This window comes from Planococcus citri, chromosome 3, assembly GCF_950023065.1.
Source record: "Planococcus citri chromosome 3, ihPlaCitr1.1, whole genome shotgun sequence".
Lineage (NCBI taxonomy): Eukaryota > Metazoa > Arthropoda > Insecta > Hemiptera > Pseudococcidae > Planococcus > Planococcus citri.
Window position 1 is genome coordinate 36,221,385 of NC_088679.1, and position 10,159 is coordinate 36,231,543.

The window sequence follows — 10,159 nt, forward strand, 5'->3', positions numbered from 1 at the left end:
GCGTGCCGTGTACAGCCGCCTGCGCTAGAGGCACGTTTTGGAAAGTTATTGTAATACTTTAATTTCCTTAAGTAAGTAATTTTTTTTTTGTTTTAATTTTCTTCAATTCGTTCTGTTTTTTTTTTTTTTTTTTTTTGTTTACTTACATACGATGATATCGAGATTCAAAAAAGAAAAAAACTCATTGATCATTTTAATTCTCGTAATTTGTGTTTTTGTTTTGTTTTAATTTTCTCCAATTCTTTCTGGTTTTTTCTTTGGTTTACTTACTTTTTCAATTTATTCAATTATACATACTCTCATTCTCAATCGCTATCTTTTTCCTTTGTTTCATTTTATTGAGTTTCCTCACTTCTTCAAAAATCAGTTGAATATTTTGTTTACTATTTGATGATAAGGAAAATGCCTAGCAAATGAAAATATTCGGCCGCAAAATGAAAAATCGAAGTTAAAATTGTTCAAAATAATGCATTTTCAATGTTTTGTGCTCAAACTAAATAATTTTGAATTTTGAATGTTTCATAATACATCTACATGTCATAAGGAACATTTTTCTAAAAATTTAAGCAAAATCGGTTCAGTAGGAGAGGCTGGCGAACCGTTTTCAACAAACTCTTTTAATATACACAATACACATATAAGAATCTCTTAAAATACATACAATATTTTTGAACGCTTTTGCCCTCGCTCCGTTTGGGCTCCTGTGCTTTTTTTCAAATTGAATTTTTTAAAAATATATCACCTTTCAGCCCAAAATGGCCAAAAATCTCACAGTTCTTGCCAAAAATTGTCACTTTTTCGCGAAAAAATTTAAGAAGTGTCCATTCCCCTTCCTAAAAATTACCCAAAAATCCCGCTATTTTGCCTTAAAAATGTCAGTGACCAAAAGGTTTCTCCGATTTTCAACGAAGATTGCAAAAAAGTGTCATTTTTTTTACCAATATCTAATTGCCAAAAATTGTGCCTTTCCCCAAAAATAGTCAGTCTTGCTTTTTGCTTAAAATTGTCAAAACTCTCCGTTTTTGCAAACAATTCTGAAAAGTTTAATTTTTTCCCAAAAACTGTCCAAAAGTCTTCTCTATTGCTGTGAATTTTCATTTTTTCACATTTGAAAAGTCTCAATTTTTAACGTAAAATTGCCATAAATGTTGCGGAGTGAAAAATATAATTTTTAGAAAAAAAATTATAAAAAGATGTAGGTACTAGGTACTTTATTTTTATTCCTAAAAATAGCTGATTTTTACTAAACTTATCAAATTCTTTCTTTAACATTTTCGTTTTTTCGAAATTATCTGAAAGCCCGGCTTCGGTATCTTACAAGAAATTGCCAAAGTGTCTCTTCTTGCCAAAAATGCTCACAAAGTTCTTATTTTTGCTGAAATCGTCAAAATCCGGCTGTTTGTCAAAAATTGTATCTAACAAAATTTTCAGAAAATTTCGAATTTTTACTGGTTTAAAAAATTGTCCAAATGTCTCGCTTTTTTGACAGAAACTGTCAGAAAACCATTCCTTTTGTTAAAATTGTCAGTCTCGTTTTATTTTTCCAAGAATTGCTTTTTTCGTCAGAAATTGCTTTAATCCTTACTTTTTTGCCAAAAAATTATCAAGAGTTCCGAAATGATTCAACTTTTTAAAATTAAATACATTTCAATTCGTAATACTCATTCTGGTTTTTTTTTGTGATTTTTTTCTGTATTAAAACGTTTTTCTCGCATTTTGTCACTTTTTTGGCTACTTTACAATACTTACTTTTGATCACTTTTTCGAGCTTTTTAGTTACAAAATTATTTTTTTTGGAGGGAGGAATGGAGTACGAGCCCTGCCCTCGCTTCACTAGGATCTGCTTACTTTTCGTTTTCAAAATTAAAATTTTTAAAAACTCATCATTCACATTCTAAAATTATGGATCAAAATTCAAACATTGTTTTTACCTCTCGAAATCCAAATGAAAATTTGTTAATGAACTCAACTTAATGTGAAAATCATATGAATTAGCAAAATATCGTCATTTCTTTTCGGCGAGATTGGTATTTTTTATCTCATACCAGTCAGAAAATTTTCAGTCAACATCCCCTTCCCCCACTCCTCTCAAAAAATCTCCACTTTTTTCTTGTCTAATCGATTTATTTTCACAAAAGTGAATGAAAAATTTTAAAAAACAATTGTACAACTCGCATTCAAGTTTATGAACCTGAGAAAAAAACAATAAGCGAAAGATTCGGGGGGGGGGAGTCCGCGTTTGAGCGATTGTGATAGGTTAATGCACACGAGATCTCCCTCGACGATTAATGGTTGGTTTTTCTCTTTTTCAAAAGATATTTGCATGAAATTCAATCGAAGTAAATCACCATATCAATGCTTGCATCCTTCTCAGTTCTGAGCTAATTTCTGTCTTTGCAGTGGAAAATCACCCTAATAACCTTAACGTATGTTAAGTCTGATCAAGGCACACGAGCATTTTTCAACTCAGTCGACAAAAATTGGTACTGTCGATGACATTATAGGGAAAACAAACTCACATAACCGTAACTTGTCATCTTATTTGTAAAGAGAAACCATGTAGAACGATATCGTGATAGAGTGAAAACCATCATTAAAGCATACCAATTGTTATATACCGATATGACGTCTAGTTCAGCACAAATTCTATTCATTGGTGCGCAAATTTTTCTCATACCTCAATATTCTGAGAAAAAGAAAGCATTTATCTGGTCCTAATTTCAAAACACACCACGTGTCATTCACATACATCTCAATGTTTCGGACTAGTTTTGAAAATAAAAAACCCCCGAACTTCGAAAACAATGGTCGTATCAATATTCATTCCGAACACTAACCACAAACTTCCATAAACGTATGGTAATCTTTGAAATGAACACAACAACGACACTAACAACAAAAAAAACAAAAAAAGCAAACAGAAAACTTTCTAAAACATCTTCATCGTCCCAATGATTTTTCGAATATCGTTTCATTTCGATATAATTCTCAACGGAACGATCAGTCTTGCCACTCCATTTCCTAAATCCGTACGACCTCCGTGTAATAAGTCATTTTCATCTGTGACAGTAAATAAATTGCTATTTCCAACAAATCAGCCGAAAAAACAAATCTATAATAAAAACTCCAACTTGCCAATACAATACACCAACAGTACAACAGTACCATATCCAAGTGTAGAATAAATTGAGCCGACGAAAAAAAAAATAACCATTGCCAATACCCAAATCGCTGAATTCTCAACCCAACCATATATCAATTTTAAAAGCTCGCGCATTATATCGATGACGAGGTTCTTTATAATAAAAGCTTTAAAAAAAAAAAGCTCGAAAATAACTTACTTATGAATTTATTACTTTAAATATACACAAAAGAACACCCTTTCGCGAAACAATCTCGTCGATATTGAAAAAAATTCACGTTTAAAAATTAATCATTGACAAATCGACCGCGTTGAATAGAAAACAGGCGCCAAACTATCGGCTTTCCATATACTCGCACGTTTAAATTTTTTTTTCAAATTGTGGGATGAGAAGAGAAACAAAATGAGAAAACTTTCCAAAAAAAAAAAAAAAAGACTCGTTCGCCTATTAATTCTTTTTTCGCAGTATAAACTCGCGAAAATGTAGAATTAACCTTGAAAAAAGATTTGTTCACAGGATGTTCCAAAATAAATGTCATATATATGGGAGTTCCACTTCAACGCGTTACCGTTCTTCGAAAAACTTTCACCCTTAGAAAGTTCAAAGATGAAATTTACATCATTTTTATGGTGAACGTGAGAAAGGGCGCTTCAAACGTGTTCGAATGATTCAAAATGAGAAAACGCCGAGAGCGTATCATTAAACTCTCAATGAACGAATCATTGTTAATCACAAAGCTATATTTTTCAAACGCAATGAGAATTAACAAATCTTCCAGAAGCACACGATGCTAATTTTTCAAAATTTCCAACATTCCTTTAAAATTGATAGAATTTTTCAAAAATATCGAGTTCTAGATCCCTGTCGTTTAAAAATTATTCCTTTCTTTAATTTATTCTTCTGTCAGAATTAATGGCTTGAAAAAAAGTTGAAAAAGTCAGATATAGATCCTCTTGGCAATTCTTACCTCAGACTTGAAAGTTCATTATAAATTTATAAAATTCTCACAACCTAAGTAAGAATTTGGAATTACAAAATTTTCTCAGGAATTTCCACATGGGGATGGTTTATTGCGGTATGGCCTGGAAACATCGCAAAAGACAAGAGTACGTATTTTACATTGATAAAACCGATGGTATTTTAGCATCACCCTGTACTAAATTTTTTCGCCTCGTGCACGCAGAATAAAAATTTAACAACAATTTTATTATTATATAAAACTGACCAAAAAAAAGTCAAACGTGTGTTTCGCAACGTCAATAATAAAGAATTTTCCGAGAAAAAAAAACCACACTACCCATATCCAACTTTATACCCTTAAAATGAAAGAGATTTAAAAAATTTAATCTTCTATATGATATTACTACCACCGGAATTAATACATCGATTATAAAATTCTCGAACGTTTAAACTTCTTCGCGGGAGTTATTTATTATGGTCGATTACCATTGGATGGTACTTTGTGTGAAATTTTATTGCCAGTTTGATTACATCTAATACATAAAATGATTTCCGTACTCGGACGTGTTATTGAAAATATTGCTTCGACGTTGCTAGCAATTTTATGTAAACCAGCCCCAAGTTCATCAGTGAAAGAAATATAAAATGGAAAAAAAAAGAAGAAAATAACGAGTTTGTCGTCAACTCGAAATACGTCCTATATATTTGCAAGTAATATTTTTTTCAAATTACGCACATTGTAAGAAAATAAGGAAAATTCCAAGAAACAGTCCACGTTCCACTGGAGAAAAAAAGTTCCTTAAATTACACAAAAACCACACGAATTAATATTTTACGCGTTGGCGAAAATAAGAAGGGAAAAATAACGTCTGTGTGCATTCCTCAAGGAAAAGATATAAATTAAGCCTTAGCCAAGCTAAAAATATTTAACAAAATTGGTTACTAGAATACGAGAGAAGGGGTAAAAAAAAATACATTTCCTACAATGGTTTTACTATATAAATTATATAATTGGCCCTAAATTAATATTTGTGCAGAAATTAAAGTGCCCTGTACCGTAAACGAGCAAAACATTCGCATTACAAAAAAAAGTATTAAAATTTTCTCAGCAGTATTTTATCGTAAACTTAGATAAAATAATATATAAATCTGAGATGAGGAGCAACGTGTATTGTGGGAGGGTACAAGTACGTCGAAGGAGTAAATTACATAGAAGAAGCGAAGGGTATAAGTATGATGTTGAATTTGCTGTAGTACAGTGTTGTGATGGGTGTAGGTACGTCTTTTCTGCGGGCTCTTTTCGAGCGTATTTTTTCACCGACTTGAGCACGGTAAACGCGATGATTCTGTGCTGAGATGGCGCTTATTTCTATAAAAGGCTTATTGTCATAAATTAAATGTTAGGTAAAGTACTCGAGATACCGAAGCTGGTAAATTAAATGTTTATTAAGTATAAACCAGTCGGTATAACGTTATAATACGCTTCCATCAATTTACACGACCGCCTTTTTTCCTCTCTTTAGGTTTTCAGAGGTATACCTACCTATGTACTATGTACCTAGCTACCCACGTTATTCGTTGGTAAAACGATTATATACGTAGGTATTTCTTTCCTATACTGCATTTCATCTAACCACCACAAGTGTGTAGCAGGCTATAATTTTGGTACAATTTTACCATTGCGATTTTTTAAATACGCTGATTCGCAAGCACCGATTCAAAGAGAGAATCATCAATCACGTCGTCGTCTATGTATGTATATGGATGAAAAGCAAAACATCAAACACTCGTATCGAACATATCGCATTATTAAGGCAGCCTTTACGGTGCCATGTTTTAGCGGTTAAATTATCCTACATGCCTATACGTCGAATTGAAAATGAAAATTTTCACCAAGTACCGTCGTCGTACATTTTCTCTTACAAAGGCTTTGATATGCACGTACAAGTGTTTTTCAAAGTCTTCCCTTCGAGCTACCGTCAACATAAAAACTATACCGACGAGACTATTGTTTAGGGCGTTCATATACCTACAAATATGTATTATTAACTAGACGATCGTACATAATATGTACTACACGAAAACGTTTTACTACATTCGAATCCAATTTACTCTAGTTGATTTTTACTTTTAGTATATTCGCCTCTGTGAGATTATTCGAATTGCTAAACCCGAACTATAGATTCGTTTCGTCGAATTTTCGAGAGCTTTTTTAGGCATTTTTACGTACCGGGTGCCCCATCAATAGCCTTTTTTGAACCTGATATGGATCGAATCCTCGACAGGATTGGCCAATTTTCATTTTTTTTTCCTGATTTAAAGAAGCCAATGTAAAACAGCTTCAAAACAGAAAAACAAATTGAGATTTGTTTGATTAGTCTCCCCCCCCCCTTCTGCTTGAAAATCATGATTTTTTCAGAATTTCAAAAATAAATTTACAAAGAAACGTGAAAATGATTTAACAACAGCTGTACGGACAGTAATAATCCAAAAATTATTTTATTTTAATGATTTTTCCATGATCGTAGAATTATTCAAAGTGTTGCTGAACATGACAGTCCAACTCTAAAAATGAAGGCGCTACGAGTGGACAACCATTCAGTAGGTTTCTCAAAATTTTCAAAAGTTGGATTTTTGTCAATTTTGAAGATAAATTCTTGAGTAAATGAGCAAAAAATATTGTTTCCTGAAATTGAAAGAGCTGGAAACAGTAGTTTGTACAAAAATTTTGGGACATCCTTAAAGATTGATTTGTCTGTAGAGGTTTCAATTTTAGAGACAGGTTATTTTATGAGAGAACGTTTTTTGTTTGTCTTGAAAAGTTGTACTTTACCAGAAACCACAGTCAAAAATGGGTTTCATCTCTAAAATGTGTACACCGTTGCCCCTTCAATTTCCAGACTAGGCTCATGTCAGACCAACCAAATACGCGCGAGTGTTACCCCCTTGAGGACCTAAAAATAGGCAACCACTCGAACAGATTGGCGACTAACAGTTGAAGTACTTCCCTCGTTAGATGATCATTATCGGCCAAAAAAACAGCTTTTTATTTTCTATTGCGTCTCTTTTTTCATGATCTTTTTCAGCTTTTATTTGATCCCTGAAAATCAATAGAAGACAACATTTTGTTATCCGAACGAAGCGAGGGCGAAAGCTTTGGAAAATTTACAATTTGTGAGGACGAAAAATCCGATTTTCTTCAGTTCATTCTAATTTGAATCTTCTTATATAATATTCAGAAAAAAATATTTCTTTCAAAATTTCGTACGCAAAAGGAGGAGTCCTGATAAGGTCATATTTTGGCCCCCTGACAGTTATCGACTAGACCACTCTTGAAATGTTGTAATAAATATCCAAAATACGAATCGGTGGTTGTTTAACTCAAAATGACCATTTTTTGGGCTCCAGGGGTTCCCAAAGTTGTGATTAGAAAAAGAATTTTAGGAACCACTGAGTATTATTTTCAAAAACTTTTTTAGGGTAAAATATCTGTTTGAACTCGATAAACGTTATGCGAGGTGATTTTCCTATTTTCGACCCTCGGGGGCAGAAATTAGGGGGTTTTGATTTTTGGAAAATTTTGGAACCACAATTTTGAACCTACCCTTTTGAGCCCCCCTAAAAAGCTTTTCACAGTATATTAGTATCTGAAAAACCTTCATCCTACCAAATTTTGAGCTCAATAAAATTTTCCGCTGGTACTCAAAAATCCAGTTTTCCATTTTTTCGCAATTTCGAAATTTTGGGAATCCCTGGAAAACTAGAAACCTACGATTTGCGCCAAACGTAACGTTTTGAGGTATACATATAAATCAGTTATCTTGATGAAAAAGTTGAACTAAGCTCCCTGCATATTTGTAATTTTGAACCCCTTTTTTTAGAGCCCCTCACTTTAGACACCCCTATAAAAGGTGTTTAAGCACATTTTTTCAAATAAATTGAAGAACTTACATTTGAACCACACTGGCAAGCGCTCGATGATTTTTCATTTGATTTTTCCAGTAACTTTCAAAATTAATCGAAAATAGGAAAATCACCTCGCATAACGTTTATCGAGATCAAACAGATATTTTACCTTTAAAAAGTTTTTGAAAATGATACTCAGTGGTTCCTAAAATTCTTTTTCTAATCACAACTTTGGGAACCCCTGGAGCCCAAAAAATGGTCATTTTGGGTTAACCAACCACCGATTCGTATTTTGGATATTTATTACAACATTTTAAGAGTGGTCTAGTCGATAACTGTCAGGGGGCCAAAAAATGGCCTTAACAGGACTCCTCCTTTCGTGAATTTAAGATTTTGATTTTTTTTGTATTTTTAAAGCTCATTTTCAAATTTTGTACTTTTTCGTAATTTTATACTTTAGGAACCATTCTTTTGAAATATGTATGTTCCTCTGAAAAACTCGTATACAGAGCTGAAACTAATACAATTGGCGCATTAGAAGGATGTAAGTAGAAGACTTTAAAAATGTGAAAAAAATTAACCTCCCCAAAAATGAAAGAATCAAATGGTGATGAAAAAAGAAAAAAAGGGACAAGACAAAAAAACGAGTTGGTAAGTATGTAAATAGGAGGATTTTAAAAAAGGAAAAAGTTTCCGTGCCTGTATTTGGCACCTCAGGTTCAAAAAAAAATCAAGCTGACCTATCCTCGTGCCTATATCTGGCCACTTAGAAAGGCAATAAATAACAAAATTTCAAAAAATAAATTTTGTTGAGGTCTATTCGGATAGAATGTATATATTTTGTTTCTTGTGTGTACCTGGTTACATCGAATTCACCCTTTATATTTCTTACAAGGATAATAGCTATAGGTATCTTATATCTTTTTTTCGGAATAAATTTATACAGGCTGGTCAAAAAGAAAAAGGAAGAAAGGAAGAGTAAATGGTCGAATTATTATTACGCTTATAAATTCTAAACAAATAAAAGAATTAACATAATTCGACGCTTAAAAAATCAACCTATATTATATGGTTGAGTAGGCCGTTTGAAAATTCCAAACATCGATAATCAAGTCTTGTAGTACCATAAAACCATGTAGTAAAATGTTTATACACCTGATTACCTCCTTGTAGTAATCAATTTACTACGTACAGAGCGCCTAGCCAGGCTACTGATAAACGGTAGTAAAAAAAAATTTGTGAATTCAAGCAAAAGCACCCTTCGCCAACAATTTACGTCGAGAAAGCGATGATTTAGATGCGATAAATTTTTCATCGCAATTTTAACCGTCTCTCTTTCAATGTAACGGTCTTTCGTGCACATACTACGTACGTACAACATTTAGCTGCGAAAAAAAAGGAAGAAAATAAATTGCCAAAGTCTACTAAAAAATTCCGCATCGTTTTTCACTGCGTCGTTTTAAAATTCTCCGCATACCTATCTATTCACCTGTGCGCGAGGAATCGTCCAAAATGATGGATTAATTGGTATTTGTTTGTTCAACGGCGAGGAAGAATTGGAGGTTATCGTTTATGGTAAGGGAATTACTCCAAATCTTCAAATAATTAAAATCATACCGAGCTGGTTCAGTTTGAGTTGCGAGTCTTTTGTGCGAAATTTGAGACTCCCTGCATTAAAATGAGATCTTCTTTTTCTTAAGAAATACAACAAAAAAAACATAGATTTTTGCAACACTCACAGAATCAGTAGGTACGATTGTGAGGTATCTTCTGCTTTTAGAAATGAATCTTGATATAAATTCACTGGTAGGTAACTAAATTTACCTACATTGCAAATTCATATCGTGGGCTCAAATACAGCTATAAAGTCAATTTGAGATTAAATTCAATATCATACACATACAGAGAACCTCTCTTAGCGACTCAATTCCCCACTCGAATAATTTTTTCGACTTGGTAATTTTATTTTTTCTAAAACCCCAGCTTATTTTTCGTTTGCACATTTGCCACGTGAAAATTCCAGACGATGAAAAAAACAAAAACAAAAAACCATCGTACACTGAGAAATGGAAGGATTCGACGATACACGCATCTCTTTTATATACCACCTGTATCCTGGCGCCTTTGCATTTAACGCCCTGTACAATAAG

At 32.9% G+C, this 10,159-nt stretch overlaps 1 protein-coding gene across 7 annotated transcripts in view; it reads right to left on the minus strand.

Annotated features, from left to right (window-relative positions):
- The window catches only part of LOC135839718 (hemicentin-1-like), a 348,326-nt gene that overhangs the window by 237,555 nt on the left and 100,612 nt on the right, over nt 1-10,159 (minus strand). The gene's annotated exons all lie outside the window — the stretch shown is intronic.